The 20,113-nt window shown below is 41.8% G+C and overlaps 1 long non-coding RNA gene across 1 annotated transcript; it reads right to left on the bottom strand.

Annotated features, from left to right (window-relative positions):
• Positions 1-8,016: 8,016 nt before the first annotated feature.
• LOC143924198 (uncharacterized) lies at positions 8,017-19,596 on the bottom strand. Its single transcript, XR_013261841.1, has 3 exons — positions 19,451-19,596; positions 11,914-12,030; positions 8,017-9,637 (listed from the first exon to the last, which is right to left on the bottom strand). It is a non-coding gene; the product is annotated as an uncharacterized LOC143924198 (long non-coding RNA).
• Between the last annotated feature and the right edge of the window lie 517 nt (positions 19,597-20,113).

A 20,113-nucleotide genomic window follows, 5' to 3' on the forward strand; every position in this document is an offset into this window, starting at 1 on the left:
GATTTAGAAGGTGGGTTGTAAGGTTTGTTATCGCCCCAATATGGTCAATCTTTCTGATATTGGGCTTGATATCCTTAACTTGGATTTGCAGACTATTTATTGTTAAATTGGTATTAATATTATGGCAATAATAAAGGACCGCGCCCATTTTTATCCATATTTCAGTCTGTTTGTATTTATTTAGTTACCATTAAATTTGAATATGAGTTTTCGGCCTCTGGTCCTCATGCCGGCGCCGCAAAGAGGAGGGGGAGAGGAACGAGGCTTTGTGCGCCCGCATCGATTGATTGTTGTTAAAAGTCAGCAGCTACACTTTTTGTAGCTACTAACTTTAAATGGGTGGAACTCCACTTTAAGACTTTATTACAGGGTTTAGTCTTGCTTTAGTGAGAACACTCCTCACTTTGATTATGGAACATCGCTCCCATCAGAAAGGCTCATGTGCCAATTGGCAAAAAATAAGGATACTGGGAACTGCAGTGTGGAGTACAGAATACTACTGAAAACTCATCCACTCATTATCCAAAGGAAGTGGGGGTCTGTGGCAAAGAAACTGCATAAGAAAAAGAATAGGACTGTACCGGATAGAGGGAACAATCAAAGGTGCTACAAAAGTCAGCCACAGGGATATAGTAATCAAAAAACTGGAAAACAAAAATAGTAAGCATCAAAATGTATTAATTTTAGAAGTACAACAAATGCAAATAAAGACAATACTCCACCTTTCACCATCTAAAAAGACAATTTTGTAAAAAAAAAAAAAAAAGAAGCTGTCTAGATGCCATCCATACATCCACAAACCCACACATAAATGCATAGACCATGTGACCGTGGAATGGGGAACTGGGGATGACTAACCAAAGCTAGCACAGTGGCCCTATGTGGGTGATGTAATGAGTACGTACCAGTGTCGATGACGGTGTGGATCGAACAGAGAGGGGTGGTAAATTGCCTATAGCAAATGGAGGCAATAGGGAATCGATCAATGAGCACATAAGCAGCTATGCATATCACAGGTTGACACACAATGTCCTTACTTCAGGGGGAGGGGGGGGCTGATATCACAGCAGCGGTGATAGGCATATTACCATATACAAGTGTCAGCTGGTAAGATCCATTAACCCGATGAAATCCTGCTGACAGTGAAGTAACTCCAGGCTCCCGTTGGTTCTTCTAGTGGTGTAGCCCGCCACTCTTCATAAGGGAGGGTGTGTGGCTGAATGATGCTTCAAGTTTCCGATACTTGCAGTTAGAAATTGTACAGAGATTGTATAATCAGATTGCATCGTTTACACCCATCTTGATAAAAAAAATGGCCTTGGGACTCAAATCGTATAAAGGTATTTGATCGCAGTCTTGTTCTTCTCCTTGGCACACACCCACCATTTCCTATTCCAGCTGCATCACACACTGCTGCTGGCTCGCCACACTTTTTACCAACTACCCAACACATACCCACTTTTACTCTTCCCATCACCACTGCACACTTCTGCTGGCTTTGCAGTCCACACACCTACCCTCCCTGCGGTTAGCTTTTCCCATGATTCCCCCCCTATGCATTTCCTTAGTGCCGCTCATCTCTAAGGCCTCATGTCCAATGCTGCTGAGGATCAGTTGGGTGTTTTTTTTTTTTTCAGCAGCCCCTGAACTTTCCTGGTTTGTTATCTTATCTGTCCATGTACACGGAGTGGCTTATAGTAATTTAGTGGCATTTTTTTTTTTTAAAGCAAAAAAATTGAATTCAGGACAGAAGTTTATTGGCATTTGAAACCCGAAATGCTTGTAATGGTAACTCGTGTTTAGCCGCACTTCGTTTATAATGGAGATACATTTCTGACAATTTACAATGCAAAGATCACTTACAAACACAAACGTGGCATGTAAACATGGCACAACAGACGTTTTTAACTGTGAGTTACTAGCTGTCATATTCCATTGTTCAGGAGAGGTTTTAAAACATCCCGTGTACATGAAGCCTAACTCTCCAAGGCATCCTTACTGTTCTTGCGTGAGCGTTTGTTTTGTTTAGGGCACTGCCATGTGTATCAAGGGAGGTTTCTTGTCTCTCGCTGTCCCCGCCTGCTTTTCAAGTGGGGGGGGGGGGGGGCACCTACACATTGGCACCATGTATATTCTCCAGCCACATGATGTTTGCGTTTCCGCAGCATCAGGGTGGAGGGATGCATTGTGTCATCTGGATGATCTAGGGGAGTGTCTGCCTCCTGCGCCAGTCATCCACACATGGCATTTGGGGCTGAGCCACTTGAACTCTTCTGGGGGCATATATCAGTGGTCTAGCATAGTCTGGATTTCTCAGACCTGTGACCATACTGGTAGCAGTCCTCTGTTGCGACTTACCACTCATACATCTACACATCCACTCTACTCGGGTATACTCACGTGTTTCCACATGGCTCACCATGAGAACCCACTTTAAGCCTGTCTTTGACACTACAGGTTTCATTATACACTTTCATGCCATTTTATTTTTCTTGTTGTGCTTCTACCTTTCCTGTCACTTGTCACCTTTTGGCATCTTTACCACTCCCCTCTACAGTCTTCATGTCCCTACCATCTTTGGCTCAGGCCTTTTATTCATACATATATGTTACTATATACCGAGTTCACTCTGTCACTGTAGATTGTCTGACATACATACTCATGTTTACAGCCAATATCTTCCATGGACAAAGTGGCACTTAATTGGGGAGTGGAAGGAAAATGATAAACAGTTTTCAAAATTGTTTACAAATAAAGTGTGGCATGCATTTGTATTTGTATTCAGCCCCCTTTACCCCTTTACTCCGATACCCCCAACTAAATTATAGAGGAATCAATTTCCTTCAGAAGTCACCTAATTTGTAAATAAAGTCCACCTGTGGGTAATTTAATCTCAATATAAATACAACTGTTCTGTGAAGCCCTCAGGTTTGTTAGAGAACCTTACTGAACAAAACAGCATCACAAAGTCCAAGGAACACACCAGACAGTTCAGGGATAAAGTTGTGGAGAAGTTTAAAGCAGGGCTGAATACAAATACACGCCACACCTTTTCACATATTTGTAAAAAAAAAAAAAAAAAAAAAAAAAAAATTGAAAACGATTTTTCAATTTTCCTTCCACTTCACAATTATGTGCCACTTTGTGTTGGTCTATCACATAAAATCCCAATGAACTACATTTACGTTTTCTGGTTGTAAACATGACAAAGTGTGGAAAATTTCAAGGCACTGTACATGACATTTAGCATTTAGGTGATATTTAGCAGTCAAGTAGTGGAAAGGGTACCAGTTTAAGCAGTCATTTTGCCGTTCTTTATAAATAGGCCCCTGGCATCAGTGTAGACTTGTTTGTACACAATAAATTAAGACTGAGTTCTTACAGTAACAAATTTTATTTAAACAAGGAAACTACCGTATAATAAAATTAAACATGTTAGATTATAAAACTATAGCATAATGTGTGTTTGTATAATTTAAAGAAAAAAAAAAAGTGGAGTAGATTTATAAGGTTTCTGCATGAATAGCTTTTAAAATCCAATATGATCACATAAGATATAACAGATAAAAATATATACGATATTGCTCTTATAACACAGGCACCCCTCAAGTACATAAAAAAATATCAGCAAATGTAAGCCTAAACATTAAAAATGTGTGCAATTTAAAACCTTACATATATTTTAACTGAACATGGGAAAAGTGCTTATTGCAGTATTAATGCTAGCTGGGCATAGCCAAGGTCAGTGCTTTACTCCAGCGCAGTTAGGCCTCTTTTAAACTGGCAGCCAGAAGAACAGCTGGTTCAGCCAGTTACTGTCCACCTAGAATGGAACATTCAGGAGCTGGGAACTGTAAACATGCCACAGCTGTGTGCTTTGCAATGTGTTAAATGAAACTTGGCATTCTGGGTTTGACAGGCGGCACCACCTGTCATACATACTCATCAAAGTCAATAGGACCGTGCCCTCAACCATTTCTCTGGGATACAAAGAGGTTTCTATACAAAGTAATGTTTGTCTGAAATTGTGATCTGTGATCACACTTCAGAGGGCAGTAGAAACAGTGAATGAAAAAGGCTTTAACCACTTAAGGACCGCCTAATGCCGATATACGTCGGCAGAATGGCACGGCTGCGCACAATCACGCACCGGTACGTGATTCTTTAAGTGCCCAGCTGTGGGTCGGGAGCATGCCACTGCCGCCGGTGCGCTCCCGACCCGGCACTGGCTACGTGACCGTGGCCACAGGACCAGCGGACCCAATCGCCTCTGGTGTCCCGCGATCGGGTCACAGAGTTGAAGAACAAGGAGAGGTCTGTGTAAACAAACACCTCCCCGTGCTTCCCTGTGTGGCTGTCACAGATGGTCTCTTCCCTTTTATAGGGAATGATGATCAGTGATGTCACATGCCAGGCCACGGCCCCCCTACAATAAAAAAAAAACACAACACTACACTGTCCCCTAGTGGTTAACTCAGTCACTGCCAGTATCATTTACACAGGAATCAATGCATTTAAATAGCATTGATTGCTGTATAAATGACCAATGAGTCCGCCATAATGTCACAGTCACAAAAAAATAAAAATAAAAATCACTGATCGCCGCCATTACTAGTAAAAAATAAAAATAAAATTTTTTTCATGAAAATGCTATTAAACTATCCCCTATTTTGTAAACGCTATAACTTTTGCGCAAACCAATCACTAATTGCGATTTTTTTCGCCAAAAATATATAGAATACGCATCGGCCTAAACTGAGGAAAAAAAAATGTTTTTATATATTTTTTGGGGATATATATTATATTTTTTTCAAAATTGTCGCTCCATTTTTGTTTATAGCCCAACAAATAAAAAACACAGGTGATCAAATACCACCAAAAGAAAGCTATATCTGTGGGGAAAAAAAAAAGAACGCCAATTTTGTTTGAGAGCCACGTCACACAACCGCGCAATTGTCAGTTAAAGTGACGCAGTGCCGAATCGCAAAAAGAGGCCTGGTCCTTTGGCTGCAAATTGGTCCGGGGCTTAAGTGGTTAAGCTGCATAGCTTCTACAACAACCTGTCCTTAGCCTGGACAATGACGAAGCATCCCCCAATGACACAGTCATCACTACCATGCTCTGTCCTCTTGTCAGCCAGGCATTAAATGCAATCCACTCATTATGAATAGGCTACCACTGCACCACAACTAATCGACAAGGAATAGATTATGAAATTAATAGATCAGCCAGTAAAAAAACCACCACACTAACATCAGCCCTTTATTAGTATAAAAGAGCAAATAATCGCTACTGTAAATATTACTTTCACAGTTCTACAGTAAAAAAATGCAACTCCTTATAGTAGTGATTATCTGCTTTTTTTGTACTATAAAGGGCTAATTTTGTTTTGTTTTTTAACCGTCCTTTTTTGTTTCAATGTATTTTAAAGTGCAAGTAAACCCCCCTATCCTTTTCAGTCAAAGAAGCTGCAATCTTTGCCTCTGTTTCATCTAAAACTGCAATGATGCTGCACATGTGATCAGGTATGACACCAGCCATTGGATGGTTTGACAGTTTGGTTGAGAGCACAACCAATGGGAGTGTTACATTTCCGGCATGTGCCTGAAATGAAACAGTTTTGTGGATGGGTTTACTTCCGCTTTAATGGAGAAGCTGCAGAAAAGCATGCAATACATTTTTGCATCAATTTGTGTTTTTTAATCTGCCCAACAGCATATTGGCCAAAAGAATGCAATAATGCCAATTGCAGCAAAATCACGTGCGAAAAAAATCAAAACGCACAGCAAAAAGCACTGCAGAAACAGATCAAAAGCAAACTGCATAGGTGTGTACCGAGCCTTATGCTGGCCACATGGATCAATTTTCAGACAAAAAAAAAAATCTTTGTGAAGAAATGAAAGAATGCAGTTTGAAGTTTGAAGTTTTCACTTGGTGTTTAACAGTCTGGTTTTTAAAATGAATGTACATTTCTGAACGAAAACCACATACACTGTCTGATAATTCCTTTGACCAAGACAATTTCCACATTTTACCATCACGGTGGTTGAAAATGAATGTCAATTTGACCCCACTAACGATATTTTTTGAGGGAAGACGTTTTTTCAATAAAATAAAATAAAATAATAATTTGATCTTGGAGTCTGAAGATATTTACCAGATTCACCCTTTAATAGTATATACAGTATATCTCTCCTCTAATAGTATATACAGTACATCTCCTCTAATAGTATATACAGTATATCTCTTCTGTCTTTCTCAGAGTGGATTTGAGATTTTGCTCCCCAACCATATAGTTGGTTATTTATATTTACCACTGCATATAGATTTTTAAGAATAAATTGCCTTTTTTAAACTTTAAATAATTCACCACACTTTTAAGGTTATTAACCGATTAATGTAAACAATAAAATCGCCAATTAATTGATTATGAAAATAATCGTTCGTTGCAGCATAAAATCACATGCATAATTCCAAAAAAAAAATAAAAAATAAACACACAACCCAGCCTTCAAACACTATATGGTGTGCTATGGCAATCTGTACTCTACTGTACAATGCATTTGAGTGCCTTTCACAGTAAGGGGGTGCGTTGTGGCAAGGCACTCCAAAGTATGTTGCCACAATGCACCCGCTTACTGTGAAAGGCACAAGCGTAAAAGGTTCCTTAAGGTTTTATTTTCCAATTAAGGCATACCTGTATTACAGAATACATTTTCACAACTGCCTAGAATTCATAAATATGCAAAAAATGCTAAACATAAATACTGCATTACAAGTCACAATATAACCATCTTAAAAATCTAGTCCTTTTCATGCAATACCATAAAATGTAAAATGCATTTTCACAGTCTTGTTTGACAAATTCTGATTTGGGACATCTGTACATATTTATAAACACTTTTTTCCCCATTGACAATGCATCACCGTTTTCCACCAATTTATGGGAATCGTGCAAGTCCACGATGTCAAAACACTAATGCAATCTATAACACTCACCCCATTCATTTTTTTCAAGTGTTCCTGGTTTATTTGGAGGCAGTAGGGTCCAGATCATAAGTCAAACTTGTCCTAGACCCTTTGAACAGAGTATTCAAACCCTGGTTGGTCACCCAATGTTTATACTGTATTGTGCTCACCTGCATAGTATACACAGGTTGCAGGACATAACAGTGCAGCAGTGCACCTCAAAGCCATCTGAGTGTAAACCTGTTTTCTAGCATTGAATAGTAAATAAATTATTGCACTTAAGAGATAAGCCCATTCTTAATTTGGTCATCTGCGGAGATCATCAGGAAAAAGGCTGGTGAATGCAGTTATATATAGGAGTGCTTCCTTGTGCTGGTATTGAGGTGTCCAGTTATAAATACAGCACTATGGTGCTGCTGTGGCCCCTCAGACACCAAGGGTAGGCAAGTTAGAGTGTGGTGGCCTATAGAAAACAAACAGTCACTAATGGGGATGGTGGCAGCTGCCCTAGAGAAAGGTCCCAAGTCCACCTAATGACAAGCATTCCATAGCACCAGAGCATTGTGTATAAAGCAACAGTGATCCAGGGGCAGGGGGGCAGAGAGACAGAGAATTGTGTGAATAAGGTATATAAAGTTTGTGTTAGTGGTCCGTGGGATTCAAAATTGTGAGTTTAGTGGTCTGAGGTCTGAAAAGGTTGGTGACCACTGTTATAGGCCACCTAATTGTTACCTACCCTTGGTATCTAAGGGGCCACAGCAGCACCAAAGTTTTACTTGTGCACCTCAATGCCAGCATGAGGAAGCACTCCTCTGGATTAGGATAATCACCTTTTCTCTGAAACATCTTGTGCATTACAAAAGGCAACACCGTGACACCCAGGCTATCTTGTAGGTGGTATATATCAAAGACAAAACTTAAAATTTTCTCATAATTATTATGAAAGTGCATTTTGTAGAAAAAAAAAACAAAAAAAAAAAACACCACAGGCTTTCAAAAATGCAAATTTACATAATTCCACAGCAAATATAGTTACATAAAACAGTGTTTCTACCAAGACAAAGCATTTTATTTTCAGGTCAATATCCACCGAGGCAATACATGAATATATGAGTCAGGTTCAAATGAAAAGGCCAAAAAAGGCCACAAAACGGTTTTGTGCATTAGGGTCCTTTCGCACGGGGCAGATCAGTGCTGATCCGCCCCCGTGGATATCCACTTGCTCAGCGGGGATCGCCGGAGCGATCTCCGCTGAGCAGGAAGATGACAGGTCCGTCTCTGCACAGGGACGGACCTGTCACAGCGCCGATCTCCCCTATGGGAGATCAGGTGACGACGGACCACAGTGTCCGTCGTCACCCGATCCGATGACGAATGGAAAAATAGCTTTTTCCTTCGTCACACTTTTTCGGGTCGGATGTCAGCGGACTTGTCACCGCCCATATCCGACGTTCCATAGACCTCTATGGAGCATCCGTTCAGGTCCGCCTGAAAAACTGACATGCGGACCTGAACGGATCGGTAGTGTGAAAGGGGCCTTACACCACACAGACTGCAAGTGGTGGCCACCATGAAGAGACTGAAACTAATGTCTTTTAGTTTCTAAGTGAGAATGGTTACTGGACAGTCATCCCAGGAACATGCATCCTAAATACTTACAGCTATAATGTTAAAAACTCTGCTTTTTATCCTACCAGGGAACAGGGATAGACAGAAGACTACAGTAGACAGAGCTGTGATATGGAATAGATAAAAGCTTGACTGAAACATCTTCAAAAAAGGTAAAAAAGTTCCCTAACTTAGGATTAAAGGAGAAATAAAAAAAACAAAACAAAAAACAAAACAAAAAACAAAAAAAAAACACTGAATTTGTAGTAAACATATAAAGATTTTGATATATTCTGATAGGTGGTAGTTTTAGGAGTAGTTTAAAAAAGATATTATATACAATATATATGTGTGTGTGTTCACCTAAGCCGGCTTTCACCATCTCAGAGTAAGTGAACTCGTCTGTATTTTTTTGTGAAAAATATAAAATCACAAAGATGTATACAAAATGTTTTACAAATTCTGCATCCATTTGGAAATGCCCCTGATCTACGTGGTCACAACTGTTTGCATTCTGAGGGCAATTTGGTAGAAAGTAACACAGCAACTTAAAAAGTGATGTTAGTCCAATATTATGATGGAATCTGTGTCCGTTGACATGCATGGCTTACAAACGGAACGTACAATGTGCAGCATTCTTGCTGCCACTTTACTAGGATTGTTAGGCATTAAGAGATCTTGATCTGAGTTTATCACAGTAAATAAAGGAGGAACAGGTAGGCCTTTCCTTGATTTGTCTATAAAAAGGGGCCCGACAAAATAGAGAATCACTTCGAATGGAGAATTGATTTTCCAATAAGAATGCTTATTGTCCCAGACCACTGTGTATCTTTCCTTGTGAGAGCCAAAAAACCAGGACTGGAATCCACAGTCCCCCTTTTGGAGACCCCAGTCCGTAGGAGGAGAATCGGAAGAGTATGCCTGGTTTATACGTTCCCATATCAACTTTATGGGCCAACAAGCTTCCTTATATGTTTGTACAAGATCAAGTTCCATCTTATACTGGATAAAACAAACACCTTCTTTAGCCAGAAATGGTTATCCTCCAGTGCAAACTAACCTGCAGAGAGAAAAAAAAAAATGATATTTAGTAAGGGATAAAAAAATAAAAAATAAAAATAAATAGCCATTAGAGACATTTGTCATTTAACGTGTTTTTTTTTTATATTGATAAAGAGGAGATGGGTAATAAAAAAGGGAACTCCATCAACTTCCAGTATTTGCTAGAAATTTAAACATGAATTAGAATGAGTTGCAACTTTTAGAAAACCTTGTGTGTCAAAAGAAAATGAGTAAAGCTAAATTCTGAGGTTCACCTCATCCCCTAGCTTCACCCCCCTCAGACTAATTCCAAAAAATAGAAAACCCTACCTAAATGCTTTTTACTCAATTAAATCTGTGGTCACATAACATTCAAATATTCTCAGGCAGTTGATGTGGATACTTCCTATTGGCTGTCCAGTGCCTGGTTCTTTTTCAGGATCCAGACAATAGGGTGATGGAGAGGACATCAGTGAAAGGAGACCACAGGGACCATTTGGCATGGGCACATCTGCAGCACTTGATTATTATACAGGATTTATACAGCGCCAACAGTTTGCGCAGCGCTTTACAACACGAGAGTAGACAATGCAGTTCAATACAGGAGGAATCAGAAGGCTCGACTCATTAGAGCTTACAATGTTAAGGGATACAAAAAGGTAATAACTGTGGGGCATAATATGATGGAGAAAAAAAAGTACAGTTGTTAGGTGGGGGCAGAATAGGCTTCTCTGATTAATGGTCCCCTGCACCCGAAACTGGTTCCAACACAGGAACCATATTTAGGAGAGTATAAAACACTTTACAAGGTATTTAGAAATTTTTTGCTCAGAGAAAAGCTTTGACTAGACTATTTTTAGAAATATTTTTTTCATGGTGGATTCATTTAGCTTACTGTGCTGCTATGAGACTTTTTTCGGTTCCTATATTCACAAGCTTTAACCACATGCCGACCAGAACGCAACGATATACATCGGCACAATGGCAAGGCTGGGCAAATGGGCGTATAGGTATGTCCCCTTTATATCGTGGCATTGTGGGCGTGCCTGCCGCATACTCTGACCGTGCCTGTATGTCCCACGGAGGCCTGCGATCGTGTCACGGAGCAGCAGAACAGGGAGATGCCCATGTAAACAAGCCATTTCCCTGTTGTGCCTAGCAACAGCAGATATTTAGAAATCGGGACGGTCGATATAAGATGCCGATTTCTGTGGCCGATATATTAAGCAGATTTTTTTTAAAACCTCACCCACTCCACTCCTCCCTGCTTGCTCCGGTCACTCTACCACACACTTGATGTCCTCCATACAGATGGCACTGGTTGGCTCTGGCAGATGGCCATGGTTTGAAACCAACAGATGGCACGTGGCACTGGTTTGGAAGAGATGGCATTGACTTACTGTGGCACTGGTAGGCATTGGCAGGTGGCACTGATTGGTAGTGGCACTGGCAGGTTTCACACTGAGCCAAGTGTAACGGTGTGTGAAACTGACAGAGGAGCGGTCAGAATTGAGCTTAATGTCAGGGGTGGGCGGGACCCAGCAGCTATCAAACACCAGCCAATGATTGGGACCTTAATAAAAGGGGCGGTGCCACATACACGTAGCAGCCCGCCCAGATCCCATCCCATTGGCTGGTGTTTGATAGCTGCTGGGTCCCACCAACCCCCAACATCAAGCTCAATTCTGACAGATCCTCTCAGTCAGTTTCACAAATTTAGCAGCTCTGGCAAGCATCAAGCGCAGTGTGGAGAAGGGAGGTGTAATGGCGGTCAGTTTTAAATATCGGCCTAATTTTGATAATAATCGGCCCATGCTGATCAAAAATGGCCAAATATCAGCCGATATATCGGTTGACCTCTAGGCGGCATATCACCTTTTTCGGTTGGCGGTGCAGTGGGTGATGCGATTTACATCGCAGGACGCTTTTTTAATAAAGGAATGGTCAAAAAATATATATAATTTTCTTCCATAATTTGTAATGGTTGGAATTTTTTTATTTTTATACATTCAGCTGTCATCCGCAGCGGCCGGATCCTGACCCACTCCTTAGCAACCAGCTATGGGGGGAGCGCATGCTGTTTTTAGATAAATACTGCAGTGATACCATGAGCAAAACCCTGGTGATAAATATTGCATGTTTTTTTACATTCTGCTGGAAAAATGGAAAATTGGAACTAGGGGCAAAAGGTAGTAATACTGAACTCCATATAGATAGAAAAACTAAACAAAATACCTTAATACATTTGTGCATTTTCTGTGTATTTTTTTTAAATATATAAAGCAGCCTAAGTACCTGATATTTCTTGGTATCAGCATTCTGTCATCTGTGCAGTAGCTTTCTCAGATTGGAAGTGGAAGGGGCAGCCGTAGACAGACATTCTCTGCTCCATGCACATTTGCTGATAGGAACCTGCTGAGGAGAGAAAAGGAAATGAGCATGAAGCATGAAGTGATCAGCAGGCTGCCAGTATGACGTCAGGACAGAAATAGGTTAACGTAAGACAATGTAAAATGACATATGCCCATTTTTAGAATTTGCAGAGCCCTTATAAAAGACTTTACTGTATGGAATCCCAGTTGCTCCTACTTATACGATTATAAATCGGGAGAAAACATTGCATATTTCTTGATACTGTTGGTAACGTAAGATTTTGCCTTATAAATAAATAGACATTGCCAGCTGAATCCTGTTAAGATCTTCTATCGCTCTGCTCAAACCACCTTGTGGCTGAAACTTATGTGTGTTGCGAACTGGATTTCATCTTTTATAGGTTTTGGTTTACAGTAGTTACCCAAGTATTTATAGCTTTGTTTATAGTTATTTGCTTGTGATACGTTTGAAAAAAGTTGTGGTTGTAACCAATATGACTTATGATGGGCTGTAGGGGCACTACTATGTGTGAATTTATGCAACCATGGGCTCTTAGATGGAGCATACACTAAATTATTTTCTAAGATTTCAATAATTGGCCATGCAGATTTTACCTTTTAATATGAAATTGGTTTTGTAAAAACTAGGGGTGCGCCGAATTAGTTTTTGGTAGAGGTCGACCGATATGGGTTTTTCTCTGGCCGATGCCGATATTTAGAAATCATGGCGGCCGATAGCCGATATACGATGCCGATTTTTTTGGGCCAATATGTTAGGCCGATTTTTATTTTATTTATTTATTTTTTTTCTTTTTTATTTATTATTTATTTTTAATCCCCCTTGATCTAACACGCCTTTCCCATTGGGGCGTTTTTCAGGTGCTTTTGGGCTAAAAATAGCGCCTGTAAAGTGCCTGCAAAATGGCTCCCCTGCAGTCTGCGTGAAAGACAGAGTGCTTTCACACTGAGGCGATGCGCTGGCAGGATCTTAAAAAAAAGTCCTGCAAGCAGCACGTTTGGAGTGGTGTATACCGCTCCTCCACCACTCCTGCCCATTGATATGAATGGGCACCACTGCCGAAGCGCATGCAATGCGATTTGGCAGCAGTGCTTCATGGGCGCATTTAACCTCTTCCTTGGCCGCTAGCTGGGTTATATGTGCCCCACTAGCAGCCAAATAGCACCGCTAAAATGATGGTAAAGAGCCGCTAAAACTTGCGTTTTACCATCAACGCTCCAGTGTGAAAGCAGCCTTCATAAGTGATACAGAAAATTTCTTACATTTAAACATTTATTAAACAAAACAAACCTCCAATCAGTTTACTTGTATGTATGATTTAGATAAAAAAAAGAAAAAAAAAAAAAAAACCTATGTATTAAATAAAAACAGGTAGTCAAAACTTTTGGACGAAAAAAAAAAAATGGGCTAACTTTACTGTTTTTATTTTATTTTTAAATAGTGTATTTTTTTCCCAAAAAAATGCATTTGAAAGACCTCTGTGCAAATGCCGTGTGACATAAAATATTGCAACCGCCATTTTATTCCCTAGGATCTCTGCTAAAAAATATATATATAATTTTTGGGGGGTCTAAGTGATTTTCTGGCAGAAAATACAGGATTTTTACTTGTAAGCAACAAGTGTCAGAAAAGATTTAGTCTTTAAATGGTTAAACTGAGAACTTCTACACACAGAGATGACTTCATTCATTCAAGTGTAAACATTGTATCATTTAGTTCTTTTCTTGGCAGTCTGCCCAGAGAGGAGGAAAGGGTTGCTATGACGACTCAGGCAACTCACACTGACTTCTATACAGAAGTCATTTCAAAGTCCTGCTGTAGTTCTAAATCGGCTTTTTATCAGCACAATCGGCCGATGACGATTATTTAAAAAAACGGCAAATATCGGCCGATATATCGGTCGACCTCTAGTTTTTGGTGCCGAAACCGATACCAAAAATACACTAGGCCGAAAACCGAAACTGACCGATACCGAAACGTATATTTAAAAAAAAAAAAAAAAAAATTTGTACAGGAGATGCTCAGAGACTGGGGACATGGTCCAGGAGATCAAAGCAGCCTCACCAGTGCCCGTCAGATGCAGCCCGTGCGCGTGTCCCCACTGCAGCCAGCCTGTGCAGGGGAAGGGAGGAGAGCTGCTGCCTGGTTGATTACAGCACCGGGAACATAACAGCTTTTATTTCAATAGCTGTTCCCCGCCCCGCCACATACAGCCCCTCCCCCTTGTCCGGGGAACTTTGATAAACAGATCACCCATCCAATCCTGGCACGTATCGCAGATCACCGCCATCATTAGTAAAATTTAAAAAAATAAAAACCCTAATAAAAATGCCATAAATCTATCCTCTATAAAACTTTTGCGCAAACCAATCAATATACGCTTATTGCAATTTTTCTTTTTAACAAAAATACACCTCCTGCCCAGACCAATTTTCAGCTTTCGGTGCTCTCACACTTTGAATGACAATTACTCAGTCATGCAACACTGTACCCAAATGAATTTGTTGTCTTTTTCCCACAAATAGAGCTTTCTTTTGGTGGTATTTGATCACCTCTGGGTTTTTTATTTTTTGCACTATACATGAAAAAAAAAATAACGAAAATTTTGAAAACAAAACAAAACACATTTTTCTTTGTTTCTGTGATAAAATTTAGCAAATTATTATTTTTTCTTCATAAATTTTGGCCACAATTTATACTGCTATATATCTTTGGTAAAAAATAACCCAAATTAGTGGATATTATTTGGTCTTTGTGAAAGTTAGAGAGTCTACAAGCTGTGGTGCGAATCACACAAAATTCATCACATCTGATGTACTGGTGGCCTATCTCATTTCTTGTGACCTGAACAACCCAAGAAAGTACAAAAACCCCCCAAATGACCCCTTTTTTGAAAGTAGATATTCCAAGGTATTTAGTAAGAGGAATGATGAGCTTTTTGATGTAATTTTTCCCCACAATTCTTTGCAAAATGTAGATTTTTTATTTTATGAAAATTTTTTCCACAAAATTGTCATTGTAATAGGTTATTTCTCACGTGGCATGTGTATACCACAAATAATGCCCCAAAATAAATTTTGCTACTCCTCCTAAGTATTACGATACCACATGTGTGGGACTTTTCCACAGCCTGGCCACATAGAGATGCCCAACATGCAGGGAGCGCTGTCACGTTTTCTAGGAGCATAAATTACACATCTAACTTGTTGACTACCTATTACACTTTTGAAGGCCCTGGAGCACCAGGACAATAACACGTGACACTGATGACAGATGCCACTAATACGTGGCACTGATGACACTAATACATGGCACTGATGACAGATGGCACTAATACATGGCACTGATGACAGATGGCACTAATACGTGGCATGGCATGACACGAGACACTGATACCAGATGGCACGTGGCACTAATAAATGACACTGATGACACATGACACTGGGGGCAGGTGGCACTGACAGATGGCAGTGGGGACAGATGGGCACTATATTTTCATTTTATTTATTTTATTTTTACACTGACCGCTGCATCTCTCCAGTGGTTCATCTCTCCCTCCACACAGACAGCGTGTGAGGAAGGAAAGCCGGCGATGAGAGATAATCTCATATGTTTACATAAGAGATCATCTCTCAATTGGCATGCCGATCACACTGTAAATGGCCGCTATGATTGGCCGTTTACAGCGATCTGTGACTGGCTGTGTCCGAGGGACACGGCCAGCACAGAACTTCCCCAATGTGCACCTGTGGTGGCACGCAGAGGGGAAGTTCAGTTAAAGGGAGGATGTCCAGGGACGGCCTCCCGGCAGATAGCGTCCGTGCTGCAGCCATCTTTTGGCTAAAGCGCAAAGTGGTTATTATAGCAAAAAGTAAAAAGATAGATTTTTTTTCCCCCCAAAATTGACGTTCTTGTTTATAGCGCAAAAAATAAATACAGCAGAGGCGATCAAATAACACCAAAAGAAAGCTCTGTTTGTGGGAAAAAAGGACATCAATTTTGTTTGGGTAAAATATTGCACGATCGTGTAATTGTCAGTTAAAGCGACAGTGCCGAATCTATAAAAAAAAAAAGGCCTGGTCATTGAGCAGCCAAATGTTCCAGGGCTGAAGTGGTTAAGAGCTATGGGCGGAAGTGACATTTCGGCCATCTTCACTCGCCTCCATGCCTAACAGGAGAGCAGACCGCTCGCTGAAGAAGAGGATACTGGGGTTATGGCAGATAGCTGATCCTATAACGATATTCCTCTTCAAAGTAGTGACGTAAAAAACGGACAGCGGGTGGTCCGGTGGTTAAAAAGTGCCTTTACCCAGTTCCCGACCAGGGCACGCCAATGTACGTCTGCAGAATGGCATGGGCAGGCATATTGGCGTACATGTACGTCCAATCTTTAATGCCGCCCTGCCACAGCAAGCGCGCCGCCGGGACCCCCGAGTGTCCACGGGCATACCGTCTCACGGGTGGCTGAACGGAGAGATGCCGTTGTAAACAGCATCTCCCCGTTCTGCCTAGCAATGCTGATCTCTGCTCCATGTGATTGAATAATGTTTTTTTTCAAAATTGTCACTCTATTTTTGTTTATAGCGCAAAAAATAAAAAGCGCAGGGGTGATCAAATACCAACAAAAGAAAGCTCTATTTGTGGGGGGCGTCAATTTTGTTTGTGATGACACGTCGCATGACCGCGCAATTGTCAGTTAAAGCGACGCAGTGCTGAATCGCAAAAAGTGGTCTGGTCTGACCTTTTGTCCCGTTTCACAAATTGACAAATTTGTTGCCATTAAGGATGTACATCTGTTCCTCCGCAAATTATTATTACAATGTGTTTACACTAAAACACAGTTCACAGATTCATCTTTACACCGTTCACCAGAATAGGTCTGACTACGAAGCCATGTGTCAGGAGATTCTCTCCAATCAAGAGTGGTACAGACAAATTTCTGGCTCCTCTATTGGGGGGATTCACACAACAATTCTACTCTTTAATAGGCCAGGCCTATAGCCAACACATTATAGATAAATCTACCCGTGACTTTATAAGGACAGCTTTTCCACACAAAGCCACTTTTTATGCACTACCCAAAGCACATAAAAATTTTAAAAGACCCCCCGGGAGACCAATCGCATCTGGCCGAGGCAGTCTTACTGACAATCTTAGCAAGTATATTGACAAATTGTTGCAACCTTTGGTGGTAGCTCTACCATCCTATATCCAAGACACTACTCATTTACTGCGGACCCTTGAGGACCTCCATGTTGGTGGCAACACCATTTTGGACGCCATCGACGTGGAAGGCTTGTACAGCTCCATCCCACACCAACTAGGTCTTACAACCATCCGCCATATCCTATTGGCTTCACATTTATATTCTGAACATTTGTCTGACTTTATTGTTGAAGCCTTGGAAATTAATGTTACAATTTCTTCTCATTTAATGGTTCCCACTACCGTCATTACATTGATTAAATCCTGTTGCTCTGGAATGGCCCTACAGACCTACTACATCAGTTCCTTTACTATCTAAACTCCAACAATACATTGAATCTTAAATTCACCATGACATATAGCCTTTCCAGCATATCTTTTTTAGACTTGACCATCACCAAGGACAATGATGGACATTTACAGAGCCAATTATTCAGGAAACCTACTGCTGGCAACACCATTTTGCCAGCATCCAGTTTCCACCCTAAACCTTTAATCAACTCTATTCCGTTCGCCCAATATTTGAGGGCTCGACAGAACTGTTCAACTGACGCCTTTTTTGATCAGGAAGCTGCCATACTCAGAAAGACTTCAAGCTTGTGGCTATTCGAACAAGGTGTTAAAAAATGCATACAAAAAGGCTAAGGCCAGGTCAAGACAAGACCTCTTGCTGTCAAAAATAAAAAACGAGGACAAACGTCCCCCTCTAAAGCATTATCACCACATATTGCCAACGGCACCAGCAAATTAAAGATATATTATCTAGATATTGGCATATACTTACTACCGACAACTCCCTTGTGCGTCCCAGCAGACAGCGCGCCGAGACAGGAAACGGCATAGACTCCCATGGGAGTCTATGCCCGGAAGTGGGTGCAAATACCTGTCTTAGACAGGTATCTGCACCCCCCTCCCCCCTGAAAGGTGCCAACTGTGACACTGGGGGGGGTTCCGATGAGCGGAAGTTCCACTTTAGGGTGGAACCCCGCTTTAAGCACCTTAATGGTGTTATCTCTAGTCTCCCTATTAGGAATGAACCCAACCTAGTCGAGATGTATTAAAGAGGGATTCCGCCCAAAAAAAAAAAATATTAAAAGCCAGCAGCTATAAATACTACAGCTGCTGACTTTTAATAAATGGACACTCACCTGTCCCGGGTTCCAGCGATGCCGGCAGCCGAGGCCGATCGACCGCTCGGGCCTTGGCTGCTGCCGCCGCCATTCGAGGTGAGGGAATCAGGAAGTAAAGCGAATCGGCTTCACTTCCCGGTTCCCTACTGCGCATGCGCGAGCCACGCAATAGGAAATCTCTGCGCTGTCACTGGGACCCGTGTGTGTCCCAGCAGACAGCGCGGCAGGGCAGGAAATGGCGTAGACTCCCGTGGGAGTCTATGCCCGGAAGTGGGTGAAAATACCGGTCTTTGACAGGTATCTCCACCCCCCTCCCCCCTGAAAGGTGTCAATTGTGACACCGGAGGGGGGGGGGGGGGGTTCCAATCAGTGGAGGTTCCACTTTAGGGTGGAATCCCGCTTTAAGTCTTGGAGATGTTGTGTGAGCCTATTAGCTATGATTTTCGAGAAGATCTTCAGATCTGTGTTTAACAGTGATATGGGCCTGTAGCTGCCGCTTAAGCTTGGGTCTTTCCCCTCTTTGTGGATTAGGGAGATGCGGACTCTCAAGGTAACTCTGGGGAAAGCTGAGCCAGATCAGACTGCGTTAAAGAATGTGACCATACGTGGGCCTAATGTCGGGAGGAGAGTCTTGTAATATTGGGCGGTGAAGCCGTCGGGACCTGGAGCTTTGCTTGTTTTCAAATAGCCCACTACTCCCTGAAGCTCTTCCAGGGAGATCGGTTCCTCCAGGATATCCCGAGTTTCCCCGGGGAGTGTCGGGAGCTGCAAGTCTAGAATACACTGGTTAGGGGTGCACCGAATGGGTTTTTTGGTGCCGAAACCGATACTGAGAATGAAAAAATACACTAGGCCGAAAACCGAATTTCATTTAAAAGCTGTGTATGAACAATCGGATCGTAGTATGGTCATACGATCTAAAAATTGTATTTTTTATACGATATTCGGACCTTTAGACTAGTAATACTTTACACAGCTCATCCCCTCCCCCATACACAGCTGATCATATACAGAACGTGCTCTAGCCAGGCTTCCCCTTTCCTTGTAATACAAATCGATGGTAATCTTTCTATCATGCACGATCTGCAATTCTGCATTACACTTACCGCACTCATGACGGGACAACACAAAACTTCCTCCGCTCCCACTTTCCCAGCACGGCTCCCGTTGGGTCTGGCATCCGGGGGCGGGGCAACAACACAGAAACACCTTGCTCCCCTTCCCAGCACGGCTCTGGTTGGATCTGGCGTCAGGGGGGCGGGGCACACGGCTTTCTCTGTCCATGGTATGAAGGGCGCTAAAAGGCGCGGACTCTTCTACTTCCTCATTGCAGGCTTATAGGCCACGCCCACATCCCCATAACCTCCCTTTCAGGATGACGATGTGTCTGTTGTTTATACTGCTGGTGTAGTGTCACATTTTGCTGCCTATCACAGGATGCTACGGAAGTGACGTTGCCGGCAGAAATTGCGTACTGCGCATGCGCGATGCGTTCCAAACACTCGCGCCGTGCGTTCCAACATAGTTTCGGCAATACAGTTCAGCGAAACCATCACATAAGGTTACCGAAGTGATGTTACACACAACACAAACACTGGGCCGTGCGTTACAACACTAATACTTCCCTTGTTACCTAGTAGGTTTTGCATTGCTGGGACTTGTAGTGCCTATCCTGAGCTACATGCTTCAATGTTCAGTGTCCTCATCCCTATCCCCGAGCTTCAATGTTCAGTGTCCTCATCCCTATCCCCCTGCTTCAATGTACAGTG

Source organism: Lithobates pipiens, unplaced genomic scaffold, assembly GCF_037356315.1.
Source record: "Lithobates pipiens isolate NorthernLeopardFrog02 unplaced genomic scaffold, aLitPip1_a1.2 Scaffold_22, whole genome shotgun sequence".
Taxonomy (NCBI): Eukaryota; Metazoa; Chordata; class Amphibia; order Anura; family Ranidae; genus Lithobates; species Lithobates pipiens.